Source organism: Macaca thibetana, chromosome 6 (assembly GCF_024542745.1).
Source record: "Macaca thibetana thibetana isolate TM-01 chromosome 6, ASM2454274v1, whole genome shotgun sequence".
Classification (NCBI taxonomy): domain Eukaryota; kingdom Metazoa; phylum Chordata; class Mammalia; order Primates; family Cercopithecidae; genus Macaca; species Macaca thibetana.
In genome coordinates this window covers 166,230,281-166,249,967 of record NC_065583.1, presented here as the reverse complement: position 1 = coordinate 166,249,967, position 19,687 = coordinate 166,230,281, and the positions used below count along the sequence as shown (strand labels likewise).

Sequence of the window (19,687 nt, the reverse complement as noted above, 5' to 3'; positions counted from 1 at the left end):
GGTGGGAATTGAGTAATCAGAGCCAAAAGCACGTGTGCAAAAGAAAATGAGCATTTTCACCTTGTAAGGGAAGATTGGGGGCTGAGAGAATGCTGGAGCCCGCGCTAACTCCCTGGGCCAGCGCAGCTGCCGCATGTCCTCTGCAGGGGTCTCCACCTGGTGCTCCCAGCGAGATAAACCAGGGATTACATCTAGACGGTCAGAGGTCAGCACCTGTCTAGACAGAGGCTCTAAACTGGGGCAGTGGGGGTGAGGTTGGAAAGAAGCAGATGGGATAGATACATGGAGTTGGAGGGAGCCTTCTTCTATTTAGGTGCATCTCAGCAGATCTTCTCAGCTGCCACACAGCCCGCCCCAAGCATTTCCCTGTTGCAGAGGTGGGTGCCCATGCTATCCAATGATTCCCTCGGCTGACAGACAGGGATGGGGTGAAGAAATAGCAGGAGAAGATGAGAAGGCAAGGGTGAGCGAAACAGAGGAGGTGTGTGTGTGGGGGGGGGAAGAAAATGTAAATGACACACAAAATGCTCTGAGATGCTTACTGGATGCCAGACACTGTCCTGAGTGTTTTGTGGGCACTGAGTCCTCCTGACAAGCCCATGAGGGAGAGCTTTTATTTCCTGCATTTTCCAGAGGTGGAGGCTGAGGCAGGGAGGTGGGTTATGGCCTTTCTGAGAGTATTCACAAATATTCACCGAAACACAGTATGTTCACCAACACGGAGTTCAAAATCCACACTGAGGGTCTGGGTGGTCCATCAATAACACGTGTTGGGCATGTTCTATGATCCGAAATCCACTAGGACCCTGCGCTACCAGACCCAGTGTCTCTCTGGAATGCCTACAGCCTAGCGAGGGGAAAGAGAGATGCTAATTATAACAATGAGATGGGGATAATGTTGTCATCGAAGTGCCGACACTCAAGTGTTGGGGGGAAACAAAAGGACTGGAAATCGTTTGAGCCCAGGCGTTCTAGAACAGCTTGGGCAACATTAGTGAGACCCCTGCTCTCTACAAAAATTAAAAAATTAGCTGAGCGTGGTGGTGCATGCCTGTAGTCCCAGCTACTTGGGAAGCCGAGGTGAGCAGACTGCTTGAGCCCAGGAGCTTAAGACCAGCCTGGGCAACACGGCGAAACCTTGTCTCTACAAAAAATACAAAAAATTAGCCAGGCGTGGTTGCGCATGCCTGTAGTCCCAGCCTCTCGGGAGGCTGAGGTGGGAGGATCGCCTGAGCCTGGGAGATCAAGGCTGCAGAGAGCCGTGATTGCATCACTGCACTCCAGTCTGGGTGACAGAGTGGGACCCTGTCTCAAAAAAGAACCACCGCCAAAGAACTGGAAGAATCCTGCAGGTACTTGGGATTGCTCAACAGGCACCCAGGAGAGCTTCACAGGTGTCTGGAATAGTCCAGCAGGTGCGTGAAAGAACCCTGGCTATATCTGGACCTTGGAAGAGTCAAGTGCAGGAGCTAAATTTCCATGGGAAGAGGTGAGGGACATGGAGTGAGATTGGAAAAGTCTCCGAATGGCAATAAGGAGGATGATATCCTGTACTCCAACATGGCCGCTATCTGAAGATTTCCAAAATGGAAATGTGTTAGGACTTTTTCTGTTGCAAAAGACAGAAATCAAATTCAAACTAGACAGAAAAGGGAATATGTTAGGACTTCGGGGAGCTCTAAGAACTGTAGTGAGTACAGGGACATCAGGAAGTATAACGTGGCTCTGGAATGGAGCCGAGACGCCCTGTGGCTCCGACTTTGACCTAGGTTTCTCTGTGCCTGGTGTCATTCCTCCCCCTGCAGGTGGGCATTCTCCATGTGGCAGGGAACCTCTGTGTGGCAGAAAAATTCTACAGGGCAGAGTACCAGGAGGCAGGTACCTCCATAGGGCAGGCTGCCATGAGCCAGCACGTCCAGGTAGCAGTACTTCTCTGACATCGTTGCAGGTTAGAGATCCCTGAAAAACAGATACACAATTTCTCAGCTTTGATTTTAAACGCCTCAGGGAAGGAAGAATTCTGATTGGTCTAGTTTCAGTCATGTGTCAACAGCAGACCAATCAACTGTGGCCAGGGGCACAGACGATTTACAGAGGCTGGCCTCTGTCATGTGGCCACCACATGACCTGCATCATGTGACGGGTGGAGGAGAGGGTGGGCCTGCTGTGATTGGCAGCCTCCTTCCCATGGGAGGAGACCTTTTCTAAAGGGAAGTGAAGAGAGCCATGTGGACAAACAACAGATGTTCACCACAGGAAGGGTCCAAATCAGATGGGTTTTAGAGATCGCTGGGAAGGCAGCCCCCCATAGGGTGGGTCTGAAGCTCCGCGATCAGCCGCAGAAATGTTTCTCAACTTTGTTCAACACGAGTGCACTCCAGATAAGAAAAACAAGCGAAGCCTTTTTAGAATGTTATCTGAAATTCAAACTAGATTAAGTCTCAGGAAGATAAATAAACCAAATGAGCACTGCTTGGCTTCCAAACCACACGCCCATCCCCTGGGGAGGCAGGCAGCCCACACTCCTGCCAGGAGAGAAAAGACCAGCTCTGGAATGGAATGAGCAGTTGCACTGGTGGGAGGGGAAAAGGCGCTGGAGTTGATTCTACACGTGTTTCTCACTGTCGTGGGCCCAGGACTCCCCGGCGGGTGGTAAACATGCAGGTTCTGATGCAGAAGGGCTGAGGCTGGGCCTGAGGGTCTTCTTTTCTAACAAGCTCCCAGGTGAGGGGGGCTGCTGCTGGCCCTGGCATCCCGCTTTGAGTAGTGAAGACTTACGGTCTAGGATCTGCAGATTGGGATGAGATATTGGCGAAGAGCTGCGAGCTGGCCCTCAGGGAAGCCCCCCAGGTGGCCAGCGCTGGTGGTCCCATCTCACATGGAGCTGGGCATGACGGCCAGGCAGACGTGTGGACCTTGGCCGAGCCTGGGCCGGCCCCTACTCTGGGCTGCTCACACCCATCCCTGGCCACGCGGAAAACCTGTGCCAGAGTCAGCGGGGAGAGGAGTGGACTTGCTGTCACGTCATACTTCGATCAGAGCCCGAGGACCTCAGTGGCGGCTCCCTTGGGGTACCTGTGGGGGCTGAAAGAAACAGAGAAGGCTTCCTCCAGGCTCCCTGGGCAGCTTTACCCGGCAACAAGGACGGGTGTCCTAAGCCAACCCCTCTGTGTAGGCAGAATAATGGCCTCCGAACATACCAGGTTTTAATCCTTGGAACCTGTAATTGTTACCTTATGCGGCAAACGCTTTGCAGGTGTGATTAAATGAAGGGGCTTGAGATGAGGGGATTATTCTGGTGGAGAGGCAGGCAGGGGGACATTTGGCACAGAAGAGGGGAAGCGATGTCACCATGGAGGCAGAGGTTGCAGGGGTGCTGCACTGAGCCAGGGAAGCTGGAAGAGGAGGGAACGGATTCTTCCCGAGCTTCCGATGGGAGGGCGGCCGTCCAGCGCCTTGACGTCACCGCCTCTGGCCTCTAGGATTGTGCGCAATAGACTCCTGTTGTGTTCAGCCTCCCTGTGTGTGGCAGTTTCTTCCCCCAGCCACGGGAAGTGCGTGCTCCCATCCTGGGTGCTGGGGAGAGGGAGGTCTCGGGGGGCATCCCGGGGGGCTCCGCTTCTCTGCTCTCTCTGTAGAGCCAGGACTTCTCTTCGGGCTGTGGGGAAGGGGCTTTGGGATGTCTGCATCTGTTGAAATGGGGGCTCCGCGTGGGGTAGCAGAGCCTCAAGGCCTGGAGGGTGTTCAGGGCTGAGCGCAGGCAGCCCAGGCAGCTGCAGAGGAAAGAACGCAGGAGGCTGAGGCTGTGCCTCCTGGAGGGAGGGCCAAGGAGGAGCAGGGAGGTCTGTGCCCAAGGATCCGTCAAGCCGCAGCAGGCTGTCCCCACTCACTACTCTCTAACCACCCGCAGGCCCTGGCCCAGGACCTGACCTCCTCCGTGGCTGCAGCCCGGCCCACTGCTGCCCCGGTGATTCCCGCATAGTCAGCTGTGGGCAGAGCCAGGGGCCTCCCTCCCCTCCAGGGTCTTCCCTGGGACACCAGCCTGCTCCTTGGGCCTCTCCAGAGCCTGCAGAGTGAATGAAAGGCCCTGTTAACTCAGGCCTTCTGCATCCTACCGCCAGGAGCCTGCTCATTGAGCACTTAGGAGAGACTAGGGGAAGGGAAAAAAGCACAATAGGCCTGGCGAGGTGGCTCATGCCTGTAATCCCAGCACTTTGAGAGGCTGAGGCAGGCGGATCGCTTGAGGTTGGGAGTTCGAGACCAGCCCGGCCAACATGGTGAAACCTTGTCTCTACTAAAAATACAAAAATTAGCTGGGTGTGGTGGCGGGCGCTTGTAATCCCAGCTACTCAGGAGGCTGAGGCAGGAGAATCACTTGAACCAGGGAGGTGGAGTTTGTAGTGAGCTGAGATGGTGCCACTGCACTCCAGCCTGGGCAACAAAAGCAAGACTCTATCTCAAAAAAGCAAAAAACAAAGCAGCAAACAACAACAACAACAACAAAAAACCACAACAAAAAGCACAATAATTATATTTCAAGATCTTCTGGGATACAACAGATTAGATTTCCAAGAAAGGGTTTGTTTGAATGAAGCATTGTGCAGATAAAAATAGTTCTTCAGGGCGGGGTGTGGTGGCTCAAGCCTGTAATCTCAGCACTTTGGGAGGGCAAAGTGGGTGGATCACCAGAGGTCAGGAGTTCAAGACCAGCCTGGCCAACATGGTGAAACCCCATCTCTACTAAAAATACAAAAATTAGCTGGGTGTGGTGGCGGGCACTTGTAGTCCCAGCTACTTGGGAGGCTGAGGCAGGATAATAGCTTGAACCCGGGAAGCAGAGGTTACAGTGAACCGAGATCACACCATTGCACTGCAGCCTGGGCAGCAGAGTGAGACTCTGTCTCAAAAAACAAACAAACAAAACAAAACAAAACAAACAACAACAACCAAAAAAAACCCTCAGGTGGGGTGAATGAGCCTAATTAATATTCTAGAAACAATTTTGACAAAGGTGGCATTACAGATTGAATTTTGTGTTTCCCCAGAAAAATACATTGAGGTCCCAACCCCCAGTATCTCAGGCAGTGGCCTTATTTGGAAACAGGGTGTTGCAGCTGTAAATAGTTAAGATGAGGTCCTACCAGAGGACAGTGGGCCCCTAATCCGTGATGACTGCTGTCCTTACAGGAAGACAGCCAGATGACAATAGTGACACAGGAAGAATGCCATATAACAGCAACAGAAACAGAGATTAGGGGGATGCAGCTGGAAGCCCGGGGATGACGAGGATTGCCAGCAACCCACAGAGGCGAGGATGAGGCAAGGAAGAATTTGCCCTACAGGTTTCAGAGGGGACAGGCCCTATTCACACCTTGATCTTGAACTTCTGGCCTCCAGAACTGTGAGACAGTAAGTTTGCATTGTTTAAGCCCCGATCTGTGGTACTTCATTAGTGCAGCACAAGCAAACTGATAGGGGTGATGTCTGCCCCTTCTTTGCTCTGCCCTCTGCCACCTGCCATGGCAGCCCCCCATGGCCCCTTCTCAGGTAGTGACCCCCTTCTCCTTGGTGGCACCCTCAATAAACCCCTATCCTGTGTCTGAAAATGGGCAATCACCTTTATGAAAGAAATGAGGCTACCCGGCCATCTTAGTGGCTGCTCTCGGTTGGAGGTCATCCTGCACCTAAGGCAGGAAGTTGGTGGCCACAAAGAACAAGAAAAAGTTCCTGGAGTCAGTCAACTGCAGGCTCCAACTCGTTATGAAAGGTGGAAAGTATGAGCTGGGGTACAAGCAGACTCTGAAGATGATCAGACAAGGCAAAGTGAAATTGGTCATTCTCATAACTGCCCAGCTATGGAATGTTGGCCAAAATTGGTGTCCATCACTACGGTGGCAATAATATTGAACTGGGCACAGCATGTGGAAAATACTACAGAGTGTGCACAATGGCTATCATTGATCCAGGTGATTCTGACATCATTAGAAGCACGCCAGAACAGATTGGTGAAAAGTAAACCATGCAAAATTTTCCTTTAATAAAATTTGCCCAAGCTTGTTTAAAAAATGAAAGAAAGAAAGGAAGGAAGGAAGGAAGGAGTGAAGTGGGAGTGGGAGTTGGATGCAGGGAATGTGACCCTTGGGTACCCCTTTGAACAACTCATCAGACCCACTTTTGCCCTTCGAAGGAGGCACCTTGAGAAGCTCCATGCTGTTGTCCATGCAGCTGTTCCTGCTCAAGCCGCAGCTGGGACTTTTATAAGAAACTGCCTTCTAGAGCCAGGTGACAGCCTGCATGAAGAAACCAGGCCCGGTGCAGTGGCTCATGCCTGTAATCCCAGCACTTTGGGAGGCCAAGGTGGGAGGATCACTTGAATCTAGGAGTTTGAGACCAGCCTGGGCAGCATAGCGAGACCTCGTCTCCACAAAAAATAAATAATAAAAAAATTAGATGGGCATGGTGGCATATGCCTGTAGTCCCAGTTACTTGGGAAACTGAGGTGGGAGGATGGCTTGACCCTGGGAGGTAGAGGCTGCAGTGAGCCGTGATCATGCCACTGCACTCCAGCCTGGGTGACGGATAGAGACCACCATCTCAAAATAAATAAATAAACAAACCAGGAATGTCACTTATTGTCACATTTGGATTGGTTTCTAACATCGTGCTGAGTTTGGTCACCCACCTCAATCACGTGATGTGACTTGAAACCACTTTTGGCTATTTCCAAAAATCAGCTCCGCCCTGGGAGGGGTTAGGGCTGCCCTTTAAGGAAACATTAAAAGCTCAGTATCTTCCTTTGGTGGCTCCCTCAGGGGCACTGGCTTCTGACTCATCAGAGTCATTTTAGCTCTCTGTGGGTTCAGAAATAGAGGAAACAGAACTTCCTTTTGGTGAACACTTTTGTATTATTTTATTTTTTCACCACGATACTGAAACTAGCTCATCCTGGGAGAGTCAAAGGAAGCTCATATGTTTTCCCTGAGCTGGGCTAAATTCCTGTTTCTTCTAATAGGAAGGATCCAAAACTTCCCACGGAGTTTCCCCTCGTCTGCACTGAGTCACATACCTGTGGGCTTCGAGCTCACAGACCTTTTTTAATCAAAGAGAAGATGAAAAAGGCACCTTGCTTCTGTCCCATTTTTAGATCTTTTTTAGCCCCATTTCTTCTCTTTCCTTTCTACATTTTTGGGTTTGTTTGGTTTCATGCCTGAATTAAATGTAACAGGAGGAACAAGTTTTATACCTTGCCTGAAATTATCATTGTCAGAGAAACAAATGCAATCTTTAGTGAGACAAGCAAGGGTGGGAAGAAGACGCTTGGGTTGCAGGCAAGCACAGTTCCTAAAGCTTTTTGCATTGAGTAGCTGTGGGGTCCAGGGCCCCATTTCTCTGAACCTCACTTCCTCATGAGCAAATGGAGGCTTCAGGCTATAGTAGGTTGTCTCAAACTAGGGACTTATATTCAACAAGCCTGCACCTTTTTCAAATGTAGATTCTGATCCTTAGGTTCTGGGTGGGACCTGAGATCCTGCACCTCTAACAAGCTCCCAGATGACAAGCATCCAAGGATCACACTTTTCCTAGCTCTGGATCACACTTTTCCTAGCTCCTAGTAGAATCTCAGGCTCATCCAAGCCTCTTGAGCCAGAATTCAGATTTTCACAAGCGCCCCGATTAGATGCGCGTTAGATGTGATTAGATGCGCGTAAGATTCGTTTAGATGCGCGTTACGGTGTGAGAATCCTGCACTGGATCACTGAAGGAGGTCCCAGCTGCACCGGGGGAGCCAGGAACCGCGGAGGCACGAGCCCATCCTGGAGACCCCGATTTAGTTGGTGGGGAGGGCCTGGACATCGACTGCTGCCTGTTTACTGGCAGCAAGGGCCCTGAGGGCCAATGGTTCTTGATTTTGCTGCCTATTAACATCGCCTGGGGAGCCGTGAAAGGCAGCAAGATCGGGAACCACTAGACTGCGCAGTCCTCAGGTTCTAATCCATGATGTCATTGGTTTTATCAGGGCAATTTTTCCTGGCCACATTAGGCAGGAAAAGTGCCTGTGCATCTCAGAAGTGTCTATGGAACGCTACTACTGAACTTCCCAGCATGCTCAAAATAGGACCTGGTTTATATCAAAGGGCCAGCTCCTGGCACCATCGTGAAACACACACACACTGTCTTCTACCCAGGGTTCTCTTCAGCCCATAGGTGTCCTATGGCCCCTGCTCTGTGCTCCAGCCTAACATCAGGAAACCCATGAATGGGAGAAAATCTCATGTCGCCTGTTTACAGGTGAGTGAACATTTAAGTCAATGGGTTGCCCTCCCCCAGGGAGCTCTAATTGTAGAATTTAAGAGGGCAGAGTGAAGCCAGTGGGCTCTGGAGTCCTGCCAGGTTTGAGTCACAGTTTGGCCATGTGTGAGTCCCTCTCATTACCCCACAAGAGCCCGGCGTCCTGATGCACAACACCCACCACCCGGCTTAGGGAGGGCTGACAGAGTGAATTACTGACAGAGGACGGCCCTTGGTCGTTTCTGCTTCCTTCACTTTCCCATCACTGCCTTAGAATCTGGAGAGACTCCCGCTGGCTTCACCTGGACAGGCATCCCGGCACGCAAGCAAGGATTGCTTCCACCAATTTTCTGCGACAGAAACAAGGGTTCGGTTGATTCCTGACAGCACATGTGTGTGGGGATGCACGTGGGGGTGCAGGGCTGGACTTGGGAGATGCTTCAGCTGATAGCACACTTTTTCTTTGGGGAGTTTTCTTCCTGCTGTTATAACACCTGTCTCCAAACAAAACCTTCATTGGTCAACAGTGAATCATTCATTTATTCTGTGCATAGACCTATGGTGTGAGATGCATTTGGAAACATTGAGACCAGCGGTTCCCAACCTCCGTGCTTGAAGTAATGTCCGAGGACATTTTTACTTGTCACAACCGGGGCAGGGAGCTGTTGCTGGCATCTAGTGGGTGAGGTCCAGGGACGCTGCTAAACATCCTGCAGGGCAGAGGCTGGCACCACTACAGAGAATGATCCAGTGCAACAGATCGCTGGTGCTGAGAATCCCACTTCAGACCCAGGGCAAGACTGATTGGATGTGTTCATTTATATCTGCTCTTGTAGTCATTCAGTCAAGAAATGAGCACCTTGAATGACTATTAAATCAAGACAGGTTGGGTGCGGTGGCTCACACCTGTAATCCCAGCACTTTGGGAGGCCGAGGCAGGCGGATCACTTGAGGTTAGGAGTTTGAGACCACCCTGGCCAACATGACGAAACCCCATCTCTATTACAAATACAAAAATTAGCTGGGCATGGTGGTGCACGCTTGTGATACCAGTTAATTGGAAGGCTGGGGCATGAGAATTGCTTGAATCTGGGAGGAAGAGGTTGCAGTGAGCAGAGATTGCACCGCTGTACTCCAGGGTAACAGAGCAAAACTGTCTCAAAAAAAAAACACAAGACATCTCTGAGACTCCACAGGTCAATGAACAGAGGGGCAGTGGGGCTGCCCACCGCTCATGTGGGAGGCGTGGGCAATGCCTAGGTTGACCAGCTACCCATGGTCTGAGGCAGTAGTCTCAGGGCAGGGTGTGCACATCCCCAGGCAGGGCGGCACTCACTTATGGTACAGAAGGAATCTTAAAGCTTCCCCTACTCAGGAATGAATGAGCTCTAGACCCTGCCATCGCCTCTGCTCAATACTCACCCACTCCAGGCTTCAAAAGGAGGCTGCCCACATGGACAGCTCGGAGAAACTCCAGGGCACATGGTTGATGGAGAAGCCAGATGCAGAGCGGTGCACTAGGGGGTGCAGTTCAGGAAGCCGTGGGGTGGGTATGAGGGTGTAGTGTAGTATATCAGTGCAAGGATACCCCGAGACTGGGGGTGACATTGACTCCACAGGCATAGGAAGGGGCTTGGAAACAGACTGAACTCAGAGCATACATATCACAGGGGGAGGGTCTGGGGGCTTGGGGTTGGGGGAAGCTGCCTCCACTGCTGAGGGCCCCACCTCATGGTTCATCCCTGGCAGGCCTGCAGATCCCCCTATACCCTCTCCCTGAAGATGGCCCATCTGTGCCTGGACAGGTTGGCATGTGTATTAGATTCTTAGGGCTGCCACAGCAAAGAACCACAGACTGAGGGGCTTAAATAACACAAGTATATTTTCTCACAGTCTAGGAGGCTGGAAGTACAAGGAGCTCAGGGTGTCAGCAGGGCTGGTTTCTCCTGAGGCCCCTCTCCTTGGCTTCCAGGTGGCCGCCTTCCCATGGTATCCTCACATGGCCTCTCCTCTGATGCCCCATCCTCTTCTTAGAAGGATACCAGTCCTATTGGATTAGGGTCTGCCCTAAATACCTCATTAGAATGTAATTACCTCTTTAAAGACCTTAACTCCAAATATAGTTTTATTCCGGGGTTCTGGGGGTTAGGGCGGCAACATGTTGATTTTGGGGGACACACTTCATCCCATAACAGTGTGGGCTGCCATTCTCCACTGGTGCTCTATCCTGGAGACACACCCCCTAGGGAGTTTCGTACAACATGCAGGTCATCTAGTTAAATTTGATTAAATTGTATTTCAAATGCTGCATGGGATACACTTACACAAAAAATTATTTATCATTGATCTGAAATTTGCATTTAATCCAGCATTCTATATTTCTAGCTGCTTAGTCTGGCACCCCTACCCACTGGGAAACCTCCTACCCATAGCTTCTCACCTGGGCTGCCTGGGTCTGGGATCGGCACAGAAAGGTGGAGGGTGGAATTGGTGCCTGGAGGAGCAGCTGGTGTCTGGGAATCCCTCAAGGGCCCTGGCCTTGTGGCTCTCTCAGGACAACCTGAGATGCTGGGGTGGCCTGTGGTTTGATGGAAACCACAGCATCTGTTTAGGCGAATCTTAGAGGTACTGCCCGTTTCTCTTCCAGTTTTCACATCTCTGTAGAATGGGAAATGTCATACAAAATTGGACCATACACAAATGATCCAATTTCCAGTTGCAGAAAACACATGACATCATACACGTCATGATGATGAAAATATGGGTGCCCAATCCCTTATCCACAATTCTGAAATCCAAAACGCTCTGGGAACATTTTTTGTGTGTAAATTTGGAGACAAAACCCATTTAGGGATAAAATTGATTTGAATGGACTTGGGACTATTTATAGATTTTCTGTATCCATTGGTGAGAATAGTGATACTGTGTTTTCTGGGGGGCACTGCCCAGACATGTGGGGGGTTGTAGGAGATTGGTCAGGTGGTGGGAAAAATTGTAGAAAGATGCAAACCTTCCTGGAAAGCCAGGAGGTTTTACAAAAGCTTCAGAAAAGGATTTGGGCTGAAGGCAGCCAGATTCTCTTTTCTGGTACCTGAAAGCTTAGGTTAGATAACAAGGGGATATAAAGACACTGATCTAGATAAGTTAATTTACTTAGGCCTTGGAACCTGGCCTTTAATCATCTGTGCGCAGGACTGCTCTCTCTAGGGGAGCAACCATGATAATTACCCACAAGTGTGTTGACTCGAGGCCTTTGTCATTAAATCTGTACTAAATAAATGCCCGAAGCACCAGCTTGTCAGGGCCACAGATGCTGACTCTTTACAGCACCCTCCTCGGTGTCTGCGAGTGGTCCAGTCCCCTAGCCCACTCTTTCACTGGATACCTGTGTCTGAGTGCATGTGTTCATCTGTCATTCAGGCAGGATCTGCGGGTCGGACCCAGCAGCAGGTGGTAAGTGATATTCAGGATATGCCCTGTATTACCAGCCTACAGCTCCCCAAACTCAAATGCCAAAAACCCACAGCTTTCTGGATAAGGGATTGTGCAGCTACAACAGCAGACAGGCACCGAGCTCTTAAACCGTGGGAGGCACAATGCTAAGTGCTTTAGGTTTCTTATCTCTTTAATCCTCATAATCTGTGAAATGGATACTTTTATTTGCATTTTTGGTAAGTTATTTTTGTGTTGAAGTATGACATGCCCACAGAAAAGCCCACGAATCAGGTACCCAGCTGGAAGAATTATTAGAAAGTGAGCCTGCGCCCATAACGCCACTCAGCGCCATCTCTCAGCAGCGCCCCAGAGGCTCCCACCACAGGCCGCCACCATTACCTCCCAGATTCTCACTTTCATCACCAAAGATTCATTCCGCCTAGAAAAAAAAAAAATGCTGTCATTTATTGAGCAGTTAGTATGTCCCAGGAACTTTTATTATTTCTCACATTGACTCTATCAGGGTGAGTACTCCTTTTTTTTTGAGATGTAGTTTTGCTCTTGTCACCCAGGCTGGAGTACACTGGCATGATCTTGGCTCACTGCAACTTCTGTCTCCTGGGTTCAAGTGATTGTCCTGCCTCAGCCTCCCCAGTAGCTGGGATTACAGGCACATGACAGCACACCCGGTGAATTTTTTTTTTTTTTTTTTTTTTTTTGAGATGAAATCTCACTCTTCAGTCTGTCATCCAGGCTAGAGTGCAGTGGCATGATCTCGGCTCACTGCAACCTCCGCCTCCTGGGTTCAAGTCATTCTCCTGCTGCAGCCTCCAAAGTAGCTGGGACTACAGGAGTGTGCCATCATGCCTGGCTAAGTTTTTGTATTTTTTTTTTTAATTTTTAGTAGAGACAGGGTTTTACCACGTTGACTAGGCTGGTCTCAAACTCCTGATTTCAGGTGATCCACCTGCCTCAGCCTCTCAAAGTGCTGAGATTACAGGTGTGAGCCACCATGCCCGGCTAGGGTGAGTATTCTTATTATTTCATTTTACAAGCAAAAGGAAGCCAGAGCTGAGAGATGTTATATCGTGTTCTATTCTATATCATATTATGCATCATATCGTGTTATGTATCATAACCTCAGCTCAGTGAATTCTCACAAACAGAACACGCTTTTCTAACTAGCACCCAGATTGAGGAACAGAACGTTAGAAGCAGCAGAGAAACTGCCCCCTCAATCCCACAGCCCCCCAAGTTGCTACCCACTCCCAAAGGTAAGCCCTGTTCTGACTCCTGACACCTTTTGCCTGTTTTTGAACTGCCTGTCAATGGAACAAAATTGTCTCTTCTTTTTGGTGCCTGATTTTCTCTCAGCATGAGGCCCATTAAGCCCATCCACATTGCCACGTGAGGCTGCAGTTTGCTCTTTTCTAGTGCTGAGTAGAATCCCGCCATTTGAACACACCTCTATTTATTCACCCATTTTCCCCTTGGAGGATGGAGGTTAGAAATGTTTTCAGTTTTTAGCAATCACCAGCAGTGCTGCTCTCTAAATTCTTGCGTGTTTTTTGGTGGACATGCACACATTTCTGTTTAGTGTATGTCTTGGGGTGAATTGGGGGCATCACAATAGTGTGTGTGTGTGTATGTTTAGCTTTTCAAAAACTTCCAAACTGGCCTGGCATGGTGGCTCATCCCTGTAATCCCAGCACTTTGGGAGGCCGAGGTGGGCAGATCACTTGAGGCCAGGTGTTCAAGACCAGCCTGGCCAACATGGTGAAACCCCATCTCTAACAAAAATACAAAAAAAATTAGCCAAGTATGGTGGTGCATGCCTCTAATCCCAGCCACTCAGGAGGCCAAGGAAGGAGAATCACTTGAACCTGGGAGGAGGAGGTTGCAGTGAGCAGGGATCATGCCGCTGCACTCTAGCCTGGGTGGCAGAGCGAGACTCCATCTCAAAACAAACAAACAAACAAACAGGCCATGTGAAGATGAAGGCAAAGATCAGGGTGATGCCTCTACAAACCAAGGAACCCCAAGTTTTGCCTGCCAACACCAGAAGTTAGAGGAGAGGCCTGGCAGATTTGCTCTCACAGTCTCAGTAGGAATTAACCCTGCGGACACCTTGCTCTTGCACTTCCAGCCTGCAGAGCTCTGAGGCGAGGCACTTCTGTGGTTTAAGCCCCTCTGCTCGTGACACTTTGTTACTGCAGCCCCAGCATACTCCTCCACAGAGTGATGCTTCGTGTTTAAAAATACCTTTGCTCTGTAAAGAACACTCATCTGGCTGGGCATGGTGGCTCATGCCTGTAATCCTAGCACTTTGGGAGGCTGAGACAGGCAGATCACCTGAGGTCAGGAATTTGAGACCAGCCTGGCCAACATGGTGAAACCCCATCTCTACTAAAAATAAAATTAAAAAATTAGCAGGGCGTAGTGGCAGGCACCTGTAATCCCAGCTACTCGGGAGGCTGAGGCATGAGAATTGCTTGAACCCAGGGGGCGAGGTTGCAGTGAGCCGAGATCGCACCACTGCACTCCGGCCTGGGGGACAGAGCAAGACTCTGTCTCAAAAAAACAAACAGATAAACAAACAAACAAAAACCACTCATCCTAGTGTTCCTTGAGGTGGTCTGATTAGCAGCTGATGTGTTTACAACAGCTTTCCCTTTTCAAATGTGATTCCAGAAGCCATCAGATGCACGAATTGTTGTATGTCTGAATGCTTGAAGTGAAGGTTGATGGAAGCTGGCTGATTCTGGTCTACATGTGTGGCTGGGCTGACAAACAGGCATCCACCCACTTGGGTTGGGTCCCAGGAGCAGCCTCAGGAATTGAGATTACTGCATCTGCCTCCATGGTCTTTATCTTCCAGGCCTCCCTCTCCCCGTCATGGCTCAGGCGGGGACCACGGCAGAGGGCGGGCCACGCCGTCTTTCAAGGGCAGCTGGACCCCTGCTGGCAGCCGGACAAACCCTATTTGGCCAGGTGCAGTGGCACATGCCTGTAATCCCAGCACTGTGGGAGGCCGAAGCGGGTGGATCACCTGAGGTCAGGAGTTCAAGACCAGCCTGGCCAACATGGTGAAATCCCATCTCTACTAAAAATACAAAAATTAGCCAGGCATGGTGGTGCATGCCTGTGGTTCCAGCCACTCGGCAGACTCTATCTCAGAAATAAAGAGCCCTCTTCTTCCTGGGCAGAGAGTTTCTCTGTTCTGGATGTCGCCCGGCAGCCCGGCCCCAAGGTGATCTCTTTGGATGGGTGAGGGGAGGAAGGGTCTCCTCCAGCTGGAAACATCTAATCAGGACTATTGCTTCCTAAGAGCACGTGGCCCAGAACTGGGCTAAAAATAGTACAATTTTTAAAAATTACACTAAGCTTTGATTTCAGAGTGTGTTGGTCTCCTGGGACTGCTGTAACTGAGTGCCACAAACTGGGTGGCTTAAGACAACACACATTTATTCACTCATAGTTCTAACAGAACCACGTATCTCTGCCTTTCAATGGTAGATTCAAAACACACAATGATGGTGCTGTGATTGCAAAAATTAGCCAAGTGTGGTGGCATGCACCTATAGTCCCAGCTACTTGGGAGGCTGAGGTGGGAGGATCACTTGAGCCCAGGAGGTTGAGGCTGCAGTGAGCTATGATCATGCTACTGCACCCCAGCCTGGGCAACAGAGTGAAAGAGATCCTGTCTCAAAAAAAACAAACCAAACCAAACAAATTTGAAAGCCACTGTCCTATGTGGAAGAATTTGGAAGTCAATGATAACACAGGGAGGTAGTAATTATTTTCCAGGTTTCAGACGTTCTTGTGGGTCCCGAGAGGAGAGATGCTGTGGTGGTGTGAGGTCCAGGAGGACTCTGGGCTGGGTTGAATTGGGGTTGTACCACTTTCCTCAGGAGGTCATTGTGAGGACGACTCCATTGCCTGGGCCTCCACTTTTTCATCTGTAAAATGGGCTAAATATCTACCTTGATGGGGAGGAGGAGGATGAAATATCTCCTCACATTTATTGAATGCTGCCTATTCTAGGATTTGTTCTGAGTCTTTTATGTGTATTACATCAGTCTTTCTTCACAATACCCCTCTGGTTAAGTGCGAGTACCATTAGATTTATCAGTACAGGTAAGGACACTAAGGCACGTAGAGGTGAAGTCGCCTGCCCAAGTGAGTTGATGTCAGTGAAAATCTGTATCATGCCAAATACTGTGTCTGGCACATAGCAAGCACAGAGCGAATTTTAAGTTTCTTACCCTTAATTTTGTTTCAATCACTTTAAAGGATCCTCAGATATAGGCAGACGAACAAGCTGGTGGAAGATGTGTGAGAAGCACGCTTCAAACTGCCAGGAAGCCGGCTTCTACGGAGTCCCAAAGTGTGAAATTAGCTCCTCTTCTGGGAGGGTCCCTGGAAACAGTGGCTGCTCCCTGCAGGAGGCAGAGTCCCTGCAAGCCCTACTCTTCAGCATCAGAGGAACTGCAAGGGGAGTCAAAGAAAGGGGACCCTCCCTTCCAGCCCTTAGGGGAAGAGTCGTCGATGGCTCCAGGGAGGAAAGAGAATGATGGGTCTGGCTCACAGTAAACTACCTTATTGCTGGTTTTTAAAGATGAGAGGCACAGGAACCCCCAGACCTACTCCACACCCTGCAATACAGATCAGCTTCGAAGGGTCTCCACCTCCCCTGCCCACGATGGCCAGCCCCACTCCTCCAGGAGAGTCTGTGGCCCCCACTCTCTGGAGGCCAAGGGAGAACACAGCTGCATCTTCCTGGGGGAGATCAGACAAGTAATTAGACCAAACTGCAAGAGGCAGGTGCGTCATTGCTTCTCAGAAATGATAAACAGAGCACAAAGAGAGAATTGCATCACTTCTTCCCGGGGCGCTGGGACATTTGCTCTCAGAGTCCAAGCTGGGCCACATTTAAATCAGAGGGGGGCTATGGATTGATTCTCTGCTGAGTGCAGAAATGTTTCATCAGCAATTAGTGTGAGCACTCTGAAAGGAAGCTAAATGTTCTCCTTGCCTTGTTCCCACGTTTGCTCGTTCCAAGTCGTGTCTTTATACTATCTTAACTATATAATGTCATTGATGCCATATTTTAAAATAGTTGTCTTTTTATAGAATCCATGACTTGGTTTGACTTCATTAACAAAACTTAGTAATTTACCTTGCACAGAGCCTGCCCATACTGGACATGAAATTAGTATTTGCAGAATAAAAAGATGTTGATGACAATAATAATATACATAATTACATAATAATTTTAAAGTAAAAGCTAACCTGCTGGGACCATCTCTTCTGCCTCCTGTCTGAAGAGGGCTGCCTCCGCAGTGAGCCTGGACCTGGACTACTGCACCCATGACCTTGCGGACATCAGGCCAGGAGCAGGTGGAGGTGGTTGGCGGAGGACGCGGTAGAGGAGTAGAGGCCAGGAGCTCCCTGAGCCAGTGCTCCCAAGGAAGGAAGTCCATCAGAAAATCGCAGAGGGCCTGGGACCCAGGGTCCCCCATCCCTCTCCCCACCCACCCCAGCAGAGATTTTTTTCCCGCCGAGCACCTGTGTTTTTGTTTGTTCGTTTGTTTGTTTTTATTATACTTTAAGTTCTAGGGTGTATGTGCACAAGGTGCAGGTTTGTTACATACGCTATAAGGCACCTGTGTTTTAAAGTGTCCAGGTGGTCTCCAGCCGCCCGCTCCAGCACTCGCAAGTTTGGAGTCCAGGGTCCCCAGGCTGTGGGATGGCAGTGAGCACACTGGCCTCCTGAAGTAGTGAGCAGGGCAGAGGATCCCAGGCCAGACTGCTCAGAGCGCTGTCTGCCAGCTAGGGGTGACATTCCTGTCCTGGCTGTGACTGTCCCCTCAGCTTCCGCCTTATTCACCCCTGATGGGAGGCCAAGGTGGAGTCGGGAGAGCTCTACCCGTGACTCTGCTCCAAGAGGCTCCGCCTCTGTGTGCACCCAGAAGGCCCACGGGGGAGATGTTGTAGCCTGCAAAGCGCTACTGCCTACACGACTGCACAGCCAGCTCCACAGGCTCCTTGGAAATGAGAGTGGGAGCAAAGATGAGGGCTACACGGCCAGGTGAACACCTGGGAGCAGTCTGTGTCCATCTCCAAGTTCTATTCGTTTGCTAAGGCTGCCTAAGAAAGTGCCACATACTGGGACGCTTATAGCACACATGTGACTTTCTCACCGTCCTGGAGACTGGACGTCCAAGGTGCGTCAGGCTGGTTTCTCTGGAGGCCCCTCTCCCTGGCTGCAGGTGGCCATCTTCCTGCTGCGCCCACCCGCGGCCTTTCCTCTGTGCACCAGCATGCCTGCGGTCTCTTCCTCTCCATGTAAAGACCCCAGTCCTTGTGGATTAGGGCCCACCCGAATAGCCTCGTTTAACCCCCATTCCCTCCTTAAAGGTCCTGTCTCCAAATACCATCACACTGGGGGTTAGGGCTCCAGCAATGAATTTGGGGGGACACCATTCAGTGCACAGCAAGAGGAAAATCACTTTCACAGTCACACTTCCAAGCACTTCTGAGCAGTGTGTGTTGCCTTACATGCCCAGCACCATGCACGAAGTATTGTCGCAGCTGTTTTCTTTAGGATGTGTGGGAAGAGCACACCTGTCACCAGTTCCAGCCCCCAGTGACCAAGAACACGTCCCTTCGGCTCTGCCTCTGCCTCACGCTGGACTGGGGCTACAGCTCATGCCTGCAGGGGCCAGGCCTGAGGGCCGCGGGCTCACTGCCATGACCAGGGCACGGGCCATCCATCCCATATTCCACCCAGGTACACAGCAACGTGAGTACCCAGGAGGGCTGCAACCCCTGGCTGCCACCAAGACCCCCTCTCAGCCTGGCCCCCTCCATTCTTTCATTTGAGTAATGCAGGTTCTCTAGGCACTATACACAGTGCTGTGCAAACTCAGCTTCCAGCATCATGCAAACAGACCCTTGTGAAGGGAGTCCTAAGACTACCTTTGGATTTGGCGACTCGCTAGTAGGACTCACAGCACTAAGAAAGGCTATTAGACTTGTGCTTACACTTTGAAAATACAGATTTAAATTAGTAAAGGAAAAAGGAACATGAAGCAGAGTCCAGGAGAAACTAGCACAAGCTTCTGGTGTCCTTGCCCTGCGGGGCTGAACGGATAGTGCTTATTTTCCCCAGCAACGATGTGTCACCGCACACTTGAGGTGTTAGCCACCATGAAAGCTTACCTATGCGTTGGTGTTCAGGGTTTTCATGGAGTCAGTCACATAGGCATGCAGTGCCCATGTGACTGACCTCGGCTACTCGGACCCCAGCCCAACAGAGGTGAAATTAATAGAGCATGGCCCAGAGCCTCGGGCACCTGTGAACAGGCTTTCATCATAAATCACACTGTTGGCATAAACTAAGGATGTGGCCCAAGGCCTCAGACACATGAAGCCACCCTTATCAGGAGGGATACTCCAAGGACTCAGTGGTCATCTCTTAGGAGCTGATCAAGGCTGTGTGCAGGGTTTGGTCAACTCAGATTTGCTGAGTCACCCTTGACATCACAGCTGACATCCCTAAGTCCCTTTGGCTGGAACATGTGGGAGCTGCTACTGTCAGTGTCAGAGGCTTTCAATTTGATTCATGTTTGACAGTATGATTTGGGAGAAATGATAGATTTTATCCTAATTTTCATTTATTTCATTATCAGTGAAGCAGAACAACTCTCTACATGTTTGATTGCCATTTGAATTTCTTGTGTACTTTGTCTAGTCATTCGTTCATACATATATTGAGTTATTTACATGTTTATAATTTATAGGAGCCCTTATGAACTGTGCATATAAACTCTTTGTCATATGTGGCAAATATACTTCTACTATTACTTTTAACTTTATTCTTTTTTGTGAGCAATACAGAAATGCATATTTTTAATGTAGTCAGCTGGTCAAACTTTTCTTTCATGATTTCCGATCTTAG

The 19,687-nt window shown here is 50.0% G+C and overlaps 1 long non-coding RNA gene and 1 pseudogene across 2 annotated transcripts; one reads left to right on the top strand and one right to left on the bottom strand.

Moving 5' to 3' along the window:
• The first annotated feature begins 5,519 nt into the window (after positions 1-5,519).
• Positions 5,520-6,066, top strand: LOC126956204 (60S ribosomal protein L30-like; annotated as a pseudogene). The gene is made up of 2 exons (XR_007726249.1): positions 5,520-5,547; positions 5,690-6,066. The product of XR_007726249.1 is annotated as a 60S ribosomal protein L30-like (transcript).
• Positions 6,067-10,389: 4,323 nt separating this feature from the next.
• Positions 10,390-17,618, bottom strand: LOC126956841 (uncharacterized). The gene is made up of 4 exons (XR_007726496.1): positions 17,391-17,618; positions 15,990-17,292; positions 12,124-12,163; positions 10,390-10,947 (listed from the first exon to the last, which is right to left on the bottom strand). It is a non-coding gene; the product is annotated as an uncharacterized LOC126956841 (long non-coding RNA).
• Between the last annotated feature and the right edge of the window lie 2,069 nt (positions 17,619-19,687).